The following is a 14,196-nucleotide window of genomic DNA, read 5'->3' as shown; positions in this document are numbered from 1 at the left end:
TCCGGTTTCCTCCCACACTCTAGAGACGTGCCAGTTAGGGTGCACTGGCCGTGCTAAATTCTCCCTCAGTGTACCCGAACAGGCGCCGGAGTGTGGTGACTAGGGGATTTTCACAGTAACTTCATTGCGGTGTTAATGCAAGCCGACTTGTGACTAATAATCAATAAACTTTAATGTCCTTTAGGGAAGGAAATCTGCTGTCCTTACTTGGTCTGGCCTCCATGTGACTCCAGACCCACAGCAATGTGGTTGACTCTCAACTGCCCTTTGAAATGGCCGAGCAAGTCATTCAACTGGGGATGGGCAATAAATGTTGGCCCAGCCAGTGTCCCATTTATGAATAAAAAACACTACACTGCTTTCCAGTGAAGCAACACCTCGAATTAAAGATTGCATCCTTGTTTTCAAATTGCTCCATACCCTCCCTATCTCAATAAACTCCTCCAACCCTACAGCCTATCTCGATCTCTTCGCTCCTCCAGTTCCGGCCTCTTGAACATCCCCCAATTGTAATCGCTCTGCCATTGGCGGCCGTGCCTTCAGCTGCCTGGGACTCAAGCTCTGGAATGCCCTCCCTAAAACTCCCTCTCCGTCTTTAAGATGCTCCTTAAAACCTGCCTCTTTGACGAAGATGTGGAGATGCCGGCGTTGGCACAGTAAGAAGTCTCACAACACCAGGTTAAAATCCAACAGGTTTATTTGGTCGTGCAAGCTTTCGGAGTGTTGTTCCTTCTTCAGGTGAGTGAGGGGTTGTGTTCACAAACAGGGCATACATAGACATAGACTCAATTTACAAGATAATGGTTGGAATGCGAGTCTTTACAGGTAATCAAGTCTTAAAGGTACAGACAATGTGAGTGGAGAGAGGGTTAAGCACAGGTTAAAGAGGTGTGTATTGTCTCCAGCCAGGACAGTTAGTGAGGTTTTGCAAGCCCAGGCAAGTCGTGGGGGTTACAGATAGTGCGAATGAACCCAAGATCCCGGTTGATCTTGGGTTCATGTCACACTACTCCTGCTCCTAGTTCTTATGTTCTCGTCAGATGGGACTGAGATCCCAGACACTCCCTCACCTGGAGATGAAAACTCCAATGGTCATTATTTGGAAGCAGAGAGGGGAGGCCTCCTGGTGTCCTGGCCAATATTTATCCCTCAGTCAACATCACGAGGAGCAGATTATCTGGACATTCTCTCATTGTGCACAGCAAGATCCCACAAACAACAAAGTGACTGTCACCTTTCCTACATTATTGTGGCGACGACACTTCATAAAGTTCTTCACTGACTGTAAAGTGCTTTGGGACGTCCTGGGGTCGTGGTAGGCGTTATGTAAATGCAAGTCTTGCTTTTCCCCAATTTAAAGTTTATTTATTATTAGTCATCAGTAGGCTTGCATTAACACTGCAATGAAGTTACTGTGAAAATCCCCTAGTTGCCACATTCCGGCGCCTGTTCAGGTACATTGAGGGAGAATTTAGCATGGCTAATGCACCCGAGTAAGAGTTTTAACAACACCAGGTTAAAGTCCAACAGGTTTATTTGGTAGCAAATACTATTAGCTTTCGGAGGTCTGCTCCTTCGTCAGATGGAGTGGAAATCTGCTCTCAAACAGGGCACAGAGACACAAAAATCAAGTTACAGAATACTGATTAGAATGCGAATCCCTACAACCAGCCAGGTCTTAAAGATACAGACAATGAGGGTGGAGGGAGCATTAAGTCCTCCTGGACTTGCAGGCTGTCCTGTCTGGAGACAATACACATCTCTTTAACCTGTGCTTAATGCTCCCTCCACCCACATTGTCTGTATCTTTAAGACCTGGCTGGTTGTAGGGATTCGCATTCTAATCAGTATTCTGCAACTTGATTTTTGTGTCTCTGTGCCCTGTTTGAGAGCAGATTTCCACTCCATCTGACGAAGGAGCAGCGCTCCGAAAGCTAATGGTATTTGCTACCAAATAAACCAGTTGGACTTTAACCTGGTGTTGTTAAAACTCTTACTGTGTTCACCCCAGTCCAACGCCGGCATCTCCACATAATGCACCCTAACCAGCACATCTTTGGTCCGTGGGAGGAAACCGGAGCACCCGGAGGAAACCCACGCAGACACGGGGAGAACGTGCAAACTCTGCACAGACAGTGACCCAAGTCGGGAATCGAACCCGGGTCCCTTGCGCTGTGAGGCAGCAGTGCTAACCACTGGCGCCCGTTTGGGTACACCGAGGGAGTATTTAGCACGGCCAGCGCATCAAACCAGCACAGCTCTCAGGACATAAAGGGCGGGGTTTTCTGGTCGCGCTTGTTCCCAAAACCAGAAAATCCCGCCCGAGGTCAATGGACCTTTGTATGCTCCGCCCCCACACGACCACCCCCCCTCCCCCCCCCCCCCCCCCCCCACCCCCCACCCCGGCCCTGCTGCCCGCTAAAATTCCCGTGGCAGGCAGGACGGCAAAATTCCCCCCAAGGGCTACGAAATCTTACCTCAGGGAATGTGGAATAGCTGCACTGACAGCTGAACACGTTCTCAATGGGTGACAGTGGCTGCACTTCACGAACCTGTGCGTGGGGCAATAGACGTGATGGGGGGGGTTAGGGAAACAGAAGTCTTGGCCTTATAATAATTTAAAAGCAAAATTACTGCGGATGCTGGAATCTGAGACAGAAACAGAAAAATGCTGGAAAATCTCAGCAGGTCTGACAGCATCTGTGGAGAGAGAATAGAGCCAACGTTTCGAGTCTGGATGACCTTTCGTTGGATCTATTCTCTCTCTCTCCACAGATGCTGAATTTTCCAGCGTTTTCTATTAGATGTCTAGGCATTAGTCCATGGAGGGGGCGCGGAGGAGATTTACTTTTCCAGATGTATCACAGCTTGGTGTGGCTCCTGCTCTGACGAAGATCGCAAGAAATTACAAAGGGTCGTGAAGGAATCCCAATCCATCACGCAAACCAGCCTCCCATCCATTGACTCTGTCTACACTTCCCGCTGCCTCGGCAAAGCAGTCAGCATAATCAAGAACCCCACGCACCCCGGACATTCTCTGTTCCACCTTCTTCCTTCGGGAAAAAGATACAAAAGTCTGAAGTCGCGTACCACCTGACTCAAGAACAGCTTCTTCCCTGCTGCCGTCAGACTTTTGAATGGACCTACCTCACACTAAGTTGATCTTTCTCTACACCCTAGCTATGACTGTAACACTACATTCTGCACCATCTCCTTTCCTTCTCTATAAACGGTATGCTTTGTCTGTATAGCGTGCAAGAAACAATACTGTATTCCAATACATGTGTCAATAATAAATCACATCAAAGGCGGCAGGAGGAGTTTTGGTACAGATAATAGAATGACAGAACAGCCTCGACAGGTTGGATGGCTTCCTGCTGTCCCTGAAGGTCCTGGTTAGCGTCTGCCTAATGTTGTCTCTGGGTCAAATTTACCTGAATGGGAGCAGGGAGGAAGGGTCTTCAGTTAAGGTGGAGAGACTGGAGAAGCTGAGCAGAGAGGGTCAAAGAGGGATTTGCCAGAGGTGTTGGAAATCATGGAAAAGTTTCCAAACTAAGCTATATAAGGAGAAAATAAATAAGGTGACTGAAGTCTGAATAACGAGACAACACAAGTTCTAAGATAATCGGCAAAAGAACTGGTGAGAGGGGAAGATGAGGAGAAGTTCTTTCTCCCTGAAGGGCAGGGGAGTACATTATTAACATTGTATTGCTGCCTCACAGAGCCAGGGACCTGGGTTCGATTCCCGGCTTGGGTCACTGTCTGTGCGGCATCTGCACATTCTCCCCGTGTCTGTGTGGGTTTCCTCCGGGCGCTCCGGTTTCCTCCCACAGTCCGAAAGACGTGCTGGTTAGGGTGCATTGGCCGTGCTAAATTCTCCCTCAGTGTACCCGAACAGGCGCCGGAGTGTGGCGACGAGGCGATTTTCACAGTAACTTCATTACAGTGTTAACGTAAGCCTACTTGTGACGAATAAATAAACTTTAACAAAAAACTCCCAATGGATGGGAGGCTGGTTAATTATTTCTTGCGCGCTATACAGACAAAGCATACCATTTGGGACTGGTTAAATATTTGAAAAGGTACGCAGGGCTATGGGGAATGGGCAGGGGGAGTGGGCAGAATCATGATGGGTTGAATGGTCGCGCCACGTGCTGTAAGATTCTACAAATAAGGTGAATGATTGCTTTACAAAGGAACCGCTTGCCACGCAATGTCAAGTATTAGTTATGACTCTGTGCAAAGTGCGTGTGGTTTGCAGATAGCATGTGGAGAAGACCATACTGGATGATGATTATAATCTATCTGGCAGACATGACTAAATTGTCCCTCTGGTACATAACCGAAAGAATCCGAGTACTTTTGATAATACTCTTAATCTCTCTCACAGACAGACAAAGATACTAACAATCAAATATTTCAAATGAAATGGGATGGATTGAAGGCCACATGCAGTCAAAGACTCAGGATTTTGCTCCATACGGCACAGAAGGAGGCCATTCGGCCCATTGAGCCGATCTTGTCTCTTTGAAATAGCTATCCAAGTAATCTCCCTCGCCCTGCTCGTTGCCCACAGCCTTAAAAACATCCCTTTCCCTCCAAATATTTCTCCAATTCTCCTTTTCGAAAGTTACCATTGAATCTTCTCCCACTTCCCTTTTAGGCAGCACCTTCCAGATCTTAGTTCAACCGGCCAAAAATCAACTTCTGCTCCTTTCATAGAACATAGAACATAGAAAAAATACAGCACAAACAGGCCCTTCGGCTCACAAGTTGCGCCGGTCATGTCCCTACCTACCTAGGCTTATATATAGGCTTACCTATAACCCTCAATCCTATTAAGTCCCATGTACTCATCCAGAAGTCTCTTAAAAGACCCTATCGCGTTTGCCTCCACCACCACTGATGGCAGCCGATTCCACTCACCCACCACCCTCTGAATGAAAAACTTACCCCTGACATCTCCTCTGTACCTACTCCCCAGCACCTTAAACCTGTGTCCTCTCGTAGCAGCCATTTCAGCCCTGGGAAAAAGCCTCCGAGAATCCACCCGATCTATACCTCTCAACATCTTGTACATCTCTATCAGGTCACCTCTCATCCTTCGTCTCTCCAAGGAGAAAAGACCGAGCTCCCTCAGCCTATCCTCATTAGGCATGCCAACCAATCCAGGCAACATCCTTGTAAATCTTCTCTGCACCCTTTCAATCATTTCCACATCCCTCTTGTAATGAGGCGACCAGAACTGAGCACAGTACTCCAAGTGGGGTCTGATGAGGGTCTTATAAAGCTGCATCATTATCTCCCGACTCCTAAACTCAATCCCTCGATTGATGAAGGCCAGCACACCATACGCCTTCTTAACCACCTCCTCTACCTGCAGACCCCAAGGTCCTTCTGATCCTCTACACTGCTCAGAGTCTTACTCTCTGGGGAGTCTTCCTCCCCATGTTTTGCCAATTGTTTTCAATCTGTGACTCTGGTTACCATCACTTCCGTCAATGAAAACCGGTCCTCCCTCTCTACTAATCTGAGGGTTAGGGAGTGAATTTCAGAGCTTGGGGTCCAGGCAGCTGAAAACACGGCCAACAATTGTCAAACAACGGACACTGGGCATGAACAAGAGGCCAAAAGAGCTGTCCCAGTAACCGCTGCTGCTCTAAAGGGAATGATCCCAGCTTCTCCAGTCTGTCCACGTAACTTTCTCCGATCTGGAGGTCCAATTCTGGCAAATCACCTCTGCACCATTCCCAAGGTCTTGACAACCTACACATTCTACAGATGCACCACAGAAAGCATCCTTTGATTTGATTTGATTTATTATTGTCACGTGTATTATCATACAGTGAAAAGTATCATTTCTTGCGTGCTATACAGACAAAACATACCGTTCATAGAGAAGGAAAGGAGAGAGTGCAGAATGTAGTGTTACGGTCATAGCTAGGGCGTAGAGAAAGATCAACTTAATGCGAGGTCGGTCCATTCAAAACTCTGACAGCAGCAGGGAAGAAGCTGTTCTTGAATCGGTTGGCACGTGACCTCAGACTTTTGTATCTTTTTCCCGAAGGAAGAAGGTGGAAGAGAGAATGTCTGGGGTGCGTGGGGTCCTTAATTATGCCGGCTGCTTTGCCGAGGCAGCGGGGAAGTGTAGACCTTTCCGGTTGCACCACAGCTTGATATGGTTCCTGCTCTGCCCAAGATCGCAAGAAACTACAAAAGGTCGTGAACATAGCCCAGTCCACCACGCAAACCAGCCCCCCCCCCATCCACTGACTCCGTCTACATTTCCCACTGCCTCGGGAAAGCAGCCACCTTAATCAAGGACCCCACACACCCTGGAGGGCGGCACAGTGGCACAGTGGTTAGCACTGCCAGGGGCCAGAGATCTAGGTTCAATTCCCGGCTTGGGTCACTGTCTGTGCGGAGTTTGCACGTTCTCCCCGTGTCTGCTTGGGTTTCCTCCGGGTGCTCCGGTTTCCTCCCACAGTCCGAAAGATGAGTTGGTTAGCTGCATTGGCAGTGTTAAATTCTCCCTCAGTGTACCCGAACAGGTGCCAGAGTGTGGCGACTAGGGGATTTTCACTGTAACTTCACTGCTGTGTTTATGTAAGCCGACTTGTGACACTAATAAATAAATTTTAACTTTAAAAATACTTTCTTCCACCTTCTTCCATCAGGGACAAGATACAATAGTGTGAGGACACGTACCAACCAACTCAAGAATAGCTTCTTCCCTGCTGCCATCAGACTTTTGAATGGACTGACCTTGCATTAAGTTGATCTTTCTCTACACCCTAGCTATGACTGTAACACTACATTCTGCACCCTCTCCTTTCCTTCTCCCCTATGTACTCTATGAATGGTACGCTTTGTTTGTTTAGCGTGCAAGAAACAATACTTTTCACTTTATCCCAACACATGGAACAATAATAAATCAAATCAATCAATTTACTGTGAAGGAACAGAAGGGCACAATTTCTACATAAGGAGATGGGGCATGAATTGGCAGGGGTGGCACAGTGGTTAGCACTGTTGCCTCACAGCGCCAGGGTCCCAGGTTCGATTCCTACCATGGGTCACTGCCTGTTTGGAGTCTGCACGTTCTCCCCGTGTCTGTGTGGGTTTCCTCCGGGTGATCCTGTTTCCTCCGAAAGATGTGCTGGTTTGGGTGCATTGGCCGTGCTAAATTCTCCCTCAGTGTACCCGAACAGGAGTGTGGCGACTAGGGTATTTTTCACAGTAACTTCATTGCAGTGTTAATGTAAGCCGACTTTGTGACAATCATAAATAAACTTTAAACTATAACATTGCCACATTCTCTATAAGAGGCTTGGGAGTTAGAACCGTGAAGCCCAGCTGATTGACTGTGGGGAGGAGTGGACCACAGGAGCAGGAATAGGCCATTCAGCCCTCACAAGCCAATAAGACGTGGTTAATCTGATTGTGGTCTCAGATCCACTTTCCTGTTTGTTTTCCATAATCCCTGTCTCCATTGTAAATCTGTCCAACTCAGCCCTGGATACATTCAGTGAGCCAACCCCACTGAAAAGAGAATTCCAAAGATTAACGACCCTCTGAGAGAAGACATTCCTCATCTCTGTTCTAAATGGGAGACTCCCTGTCTTTAAACTTTCCAGGTTCACCCACGAAGGGAAACATCCTCCCAGCATCCACCCTGTCGAGCACCCCCCCCCCCCCCCCCCACCCCCCTCCCTTGGAATCTACCACCATTCAGTAAGGCCACCTCTCATTCTTGTAAACTCCAGTGAGTATCAGCCCAAACTCCTCACTCTTCCCCAGGAAGACCACCCCAGTTCATCCCAGGAATCAGCCAGGGATGGGCGGCACGGCGGCACAGTGGTTGGCACTGCCGCCTCACAATGCCAGGGGACCCGGGTTTGATACCCAGCCTCGGGTCACTGTCTGTGTGGAGTCTGCACGTTCTCCCCGTGTCTGCGTGGGTTTCCTCCGGGTGCTCCGGTTTTTCTCCCACACTCCAAAGATGTGCGGGTTAGGTGGATTGGCCATGCCAAATGGCCCCTTAGTATCAGGGGGAATAGCTAGGGTATGGGGATAGGGTGTAGGTGAGATTGTGGTCAGTGCAAACTCAATGAGCTGAATGGCATCCTCCTCCACTGTAGAATTCTATTCTAACCTTTGGATTTGATTTGATTTATTATTGTCACATGTATTAGCATACAGTGAAAAGTATTGTTTCTTGCGCGCTATACAGACAAAGCATACCGTTCATAGAGAAGGAAATGAGAGAATGCAGAATGTAGTGTTACAGTTATAGCTAGGGCGTAGAGAAAGATCAACTTAATGCGAGGTAGATCCATTCAAAAGTCTGACAGCAGCAGGGAAGAAGCTGTTCTTGAGTCGGTTGGTACGTGACCTCAGACTTTTGTATCTTTTTCCCGATGGAAATGCTGGGATGTGTGGGGTCCTTAATTATGCCGGCTGCTTTGCTGAGGCAGCGGGAAGTGTAGACAGAGTCAATGGATGGGAGGCGGGTTTGCGTGATGGATTGGGCTACATTCACGATCTTTTGTAGTTCCTTGCGGTCTTGGAACCTCTTCCAAAGCAAGTTCATCCTTTCTTAAGGAGACCAAAACTGTGCTCTGTGGTCCTGAATCATCGAATCCCTCCAGTGCAGAAGGAGGCCATTCGGCCTATCGAGCCTGCACTGACAACAATCCCACCCAGGCCCTATCCTAGGGCGGCACGGTAGCACAGTGGTTAGCACTGCTGCTTCACAGCTCCAGGGACCTGGGTTCGATTCCCGGCTTGGGTCACTGTCTGTGTGGAGTTTGCACATTCTCCTTGTGTCTGCGTGGGTTTCCTCCGGGTGCTCCGGTTTCCTCCCACAGTCCAAAGATGTGCGGGTTAGGTTGATTGGCCATGATAAAATTGTCCCTTAGTGTCCGTAGGTTAGAGGGATTAGTGGGTAAATATGTAAGGATATGGGGGTAGGGCCTGGGTGGGATTTGGTCGGTGCAGACTCGATGGGCCGAATGGCCTCTTTCTGTGCTGTAGGGTTTCTAAGATTCTTCTTTCTAAGATCCCTGTAACTATCCCTGTCGCTTTAATGCAATTTCTTACATTCTCTCTTCCACCTTCTTCCGTCGGGAAAAAGATACAAAAGTCTGAGGTCACGTACCAACCGACTCAAGAACAGCTTCTTCCCTGCTGCTGATAGACTTTTGAATGGACCTACCTCGCATTAAGTTGTCCTTTTTCTACACCCTAGCTATGACTGTAACACTACATTCTGCACTCTCTCCTTTCCTTCTCTATGAATGGTATGCTTTGTCTGTATAGCGCGCAATAAACAATACTTTTCACTGTATGTTAATACATGTGACAATAATAAATCAAATCAAAGAACGTATTTACCCAAGCTAATCTCCCTGACACCAAGGGAGAATTTAGCTTGGTCAATCCACCCAATCTTTGGACTGTGGGGAGAAAACCAGAGCACCCGGAGGAAACCCACGCAGACACAAGGAGAATGTGCAGACTCTGCACAGACAGTGACCCAAGCCGGGAATCGAACCTGGGTCCTTGGCGCTGTGAGGCAGCAGCGCTAACCATGTGCCACCGTGCTGCCTAGGTTCAATCCCACCAATGCAGTTGGAATCATGCCACTAGTTCTGGCATACAGCACATACTGACTTGGGAAGTGTGTGAGCACTGAGATCCTACCAGCCCTGTCTGACCTTTCCTAATTGCACGGGCGGGGTCCACAGATCAGTGCCAATGTTAGTGGAATAATAGAGTGCCACATTTAACATTGGAACAACATCGACATTTACTAGCCATCCATCTCCCCTTTCCCCCTGACACCACTGACTCATTCTGGGGTACAATCCCACAAATCTTGGAACCCCCTCCCCCCTTAGTGTCCAAAGATGTGCAGGTCAGGGGGATTAGTGGGGTAAATGTGTGGGTTAACAGGGATAGGGTGAGGTGGGCCTGGGAAAAGATGCTCTCTTGGAGAGTCGGTGTGGACTTGATGGGCCAAATGGCCTCCTTCTGCACTGTAGGGATACTATGATTCTAAGTCTGTACCAACTCTTCGACAGAGCATCCCACCCAGGTCCTATCCCCATTGCCCCACATATTTATCCCACTAATCCCCCCAAGGGTGCTATCCAAATGCAAGCCTTTTGTTTTATAATCTAGGACAAGTTGTTCCAACAACACTGGTAAAGCATTTGACCCATCAAGTCAGCACCGACTCTCCAAGAGAGCATCTTTTCCCAGGCTCACCCTGCCTATCCCTGTGACCCCACACATTTACCCCACTAATCCCCCCAACCTACACATCTTTGAATACTAAGGGGCAATTTAGCATGGCCAATCCACCTAACCTGCACATCTTTGGACACCAAGGGGCAATTTAGCATGGCCAATCTACCTAATCCGCACATCGTTGGACACTAAGGGGCAATTTAGCATGGCCAATCCACCAAATCCGCACATCGTTGGACACTAAGGGGCAATTTAGCATGGCCAATCCACCTAACCCGCACATCGTTGGACACTAAGGGGCAATTTAGCATGGCCCATTCACCTAACCTGCACATCTTTGGACACCAAGGGGCAATTTAGCATGGCCAATCTACCTAATCCGCACATCGTTGGACACTAAGGGGCAATTTAGCATGGCCAATCCACCAAATCCGCACATCGTTGGACACTAAGGGGCAATTTAGCATGGCCAATCCACCTAACCCGCACATCGTTGGACACTAAGGGGCAATTTAGCATGGCCCATTCACCTAACCTGCACATCTTTGGATACTAAGGGGCAATTTAGCATGGCCAATCTACCTAACCTGCACATCTTTGGACACTAAGGCAATTTAGCATGGTCAATCAACCTAACCTTTACATCTTTGGACACTAAGGCAATTTAGCATGGTCAATCAACCTAACCTTTACATCTTTGGACACTAAGGGGCAACTTATTGTGGCCAATCCCCCTAACCTGCAAGTCTTTGGATAGATGGGCCAAACGGCCTCCTTCTGCACTGCAGGGATGCTACGATCAACTTAGAACATACACTCTGAGAATCAGAGAGGCGGCGAGGGTGCAAGAATTACGTCTCGCAATTCTTTCTGTGACGCCCCCCACAGTCGAATATCCCCTGGACACTACGCGGTGCAGTGTGGGCTGGCATCCCCGCGTCCAGTGCCTCTGGACCCGAGTGAGAGTCGAGTGGAAGTGGAGAAGCGAACATTGCTTACTTGTACGGGTGATTGAGTGGGAAGAGTAACGGGGAGGAGAGGTTGGTGGCAGTGACTGAAATGTCCTTTGCCTCAGCACTGGCAATGACTGGCAGTGCTGTGAGGAGTGAGACAGAGCCTTAAATTAGGCGGTGGTGGAGTGGGGGGTGGTGGGGAGGAACAGGTCTGTCCGATCTGGACACTGAACAGCACAAGCGGGGGGGAAGGCAAGAAAAAAGTTTTTAAATTAGAAAAAACTTTGTACTCACTGGATTCCGCAGATGTAGAGTTTCCATGGTTCAAGCTCCCCCAGAGACGAGGAGCTGGATGCGTCTTTTACTGTGTATCTATTTATTTTCGGTACATCAGTTTTTTTTATCTTTAAGGCCAAATAAGATTTAAAAAGAACATTAGTCCCCTTTCATCGCCTTCTGTGGCGGTCTTCTTTATCCATGTCTCTAACGCTGTGTTGCCCTTTCTCTCTCCCCCTCTCTCTCTCTCTCTGTCCATTTAAAACCCTAACGCACCTTTTCCCGACTTTAATTTGGCCAGACGCTGATGTCACATGTGGCGGTCAGCCAATATTTCCATAATCATTTAAAAAAAACATGCCTAAGAAATAACTGGAAACACACAGACAACAAATCTCTGGTCAATTTCAGCCGGAAATTATACCAAATGTGGCAGGGGGGGATTGACAGTTCGATGTATATCTGATCAGAGACCGATAGGATCGATTGGCTATCCGATTGGGACCTGTCCCAAACTGAGTAAACCAGAAAGGGTGACCCACTGCACACCAGAGGATTCCTGGCTTTAAAAAAAAGGCTAAGGTTGAATCCTACTTATCTTCATCTCCTCCTTGCTGTGCCCCAGACCTCTGAGCGTAGCCCCTGGGTTGGAGTTAGAGTAGGGGGTTGCAAGGGAACTGGAGGAGGCCATTCATCCCCCTCGGTAAAAGTTTATATACTAGTCACAAGTAGACTTACATCAACACTGCCAATGAAGTTACTGCGAAAATCCCCTAGTCGCCACACTCCGGCGCCTGTTTGGGGACACTGAGGGAGAATTTAGCACGGCCAATGCACTGAGGGGGTGGCACGGTAGTCAGCCTCACAGCGCCAGGGACCCAGGTTCGATTCCCGGCTTGGGTCACTGTCTGTGTGGAGTTTGCACGTTCTCCCCGTGTCTGCGTGGGTTTCCTCCGGGTGCTCCGGTTTCCTCCCACAATCTGAAATACTTGCTGGTTAGGGTGCATTGACCCGAACAGGCGCCGGAGTGTGGCGACTAGGGGATTTTCACAGTAACTTCATTGCCGTGTTACTTGTGACTGATAAGTAATATCTACTTTTACTCGCGTATCTTTGGACAGTGGGAGGAAACCAGAGCACGCAGAGGAAACCACACAGACACGGGGAGAACGTGCAAACTCCACACAGACAGTGACCCAAGGCGGGAATCGAACTCGGGTCCCTGGCGCTGTGAGGCAGCAGTGCTAACCACTGTGCCACCCCATGAAATACTGCTGGGAAATCTGGAACACTCTCTCCATCCATTGACTCTGTCTACACTTCCCGCTGCCTCGACAAAGCAGCCAGCATAATTAAGGACCCCACGCACCCCGGACATTCTCTCTTCCACCTTCTTCCGTCGGGAAAAGATACAAAAGTCTGAGGACATGTACCAACCGACACAAGAACAGCTTCTTCCCTGCTGCTGTCAGACTTTTGAATGGACCGACCTCGCATTAAGTTGATCTTTCTCTACACCCTAGCTATGACTGTAACACTACATTCTGCACTCTCTCGTTTCCTTCTCTGTGAACGGTATGTTTTGTCTGTATAGCGCGCAAGAAACAATACTTTTCACTGTATCCCAATACATGTGACAATAATAAATCAAATCAAATCAAAACGTTGGGAGTCACCTAGAAAAGTCAGAACTAAGATTCATCCCGGGTCACGTTGGCACGGTGGTTAGCACTGCTGCCTCACAGCTCCAGGGACCCGGGTTCAATTCCAGCCTCGGGTCACTGTCTGGGCGGAGTCTGCACATTCTCCCCCGTGTCTGCATGGGTTTCCTCCGGCTTCTCCGGTTTCCTCCCACAGTCCAAAGGCGTGCTGGGTAGGTGGATTGACCGTGCTAAAGTCTCCCTCAGTGTACCCAAACAGGCGCCGGAGTGTGGCGACGAGGGGATTCTCACAGTAACTTCATTGCAGTGTTAATGTAAACCTACTTGTGACACTAACAAATTAACTTTTCATCCTGTCTCGAAACGTTGACTCTATTCTCTCTCCACAAATGCTGTCAGACTTGCTGAGATTTTCCAGCATTTTCTGTTTTTCTTTCACTCCTGAATAGATTGGATCAAATTTTAAGATTGTTCCCCCTTTTCCTGGTTTTCCATCCCCTTCCTCTCTTTCTCTCTCTCTCTCTTTCTCTCCTTCCACTCATCCCCCCCCCCCTTCCAAGTAGCCATTGGCTCCCAAGACACAGGGGCTGGTACCCCCAAAGAGATCAGGTTACGCAGCAGATCTCGAGATTTGAACCTTGATGGTTTGCGTCAAGGACTGATGTAACCATGAGTTCCTGCACACATTCCCTTTCTGGGACATGCTTCGAACAACTGGCCAAGACTGGGTGCTTCTTTACACAGTGAGAGAATCCAAGGTTAAGGACTGAACTGCGCACCATTTGATTTGATTTATTATTGTCACATGTTTTAGCATACAGTGAAAAGTATTGTTTCTTACGCGCTATACAGACAAAACATACCGTTCACAGAGAAGGAAACGAGAGAGTGCAGAATGTAGTGTTACAGTCATAGCTAGGGTGTAGAGAAAGATCAACTTAATGCGAGGTCGGTCCATTCAAAAGTCTGACAGCAGCAGGGAAGAAGCTGTTCTTGAGTCGATTGGCACGTGACCTCAGACTTTTGTATCTTTTTCCTGACGGAAGAAGGTG

At 48.4% G+C, this 14,196-nt stretch overlaps 1 protein-coding gene across 3 annotated transcripts in view; it reads right to left on the bottom strand.

The window, feature by feature from the left end:
- Nucleotides 1–11,679, bottom strand: part of LOC144511424 (bone morphogenetic protein 4-like) — a 29,147-nt gene extending 17,468 nt beyond the window's left edge. For 2 of the 3 annotated variants that reach the window (XR_013500820.1, XM_078241769.1), the window contains exon 1: nt 11,502–11,679. The gene's annotated coding sequence lies outside the window, so the exon portion shown is untranslated. Of the gene's footprint in view, nt 1–2,477; nt 2,529–11,501 lie in introns of those variants that run through there. The other variant, XM_078241770.1, reaches the window with a different exon arrangement.
- Between the last annotated feature and the right edge of the window lie 2,517 nt (nt 11,680–14,196).

This window comes from Mustelus asterias, chromosome 24 (genome assembly GCF_964213995.1).
Source record: "Mustelus asterias chromosome 24, sMusAst1.hap1.1, whole genome shotgun sequence".
Taxonomy (NCBI): Eukaryota; Metazoa; Chordata; class Chondrichthyes; order Carcharhiniformes; family Triakidae; genus Mustelus; species Mustelus asterias.
The sequence above is the reverse complement of the archived record's forward strand: the minus strand, read 5'-3'. Positions and strand labels throughout refer to the sequence as shown.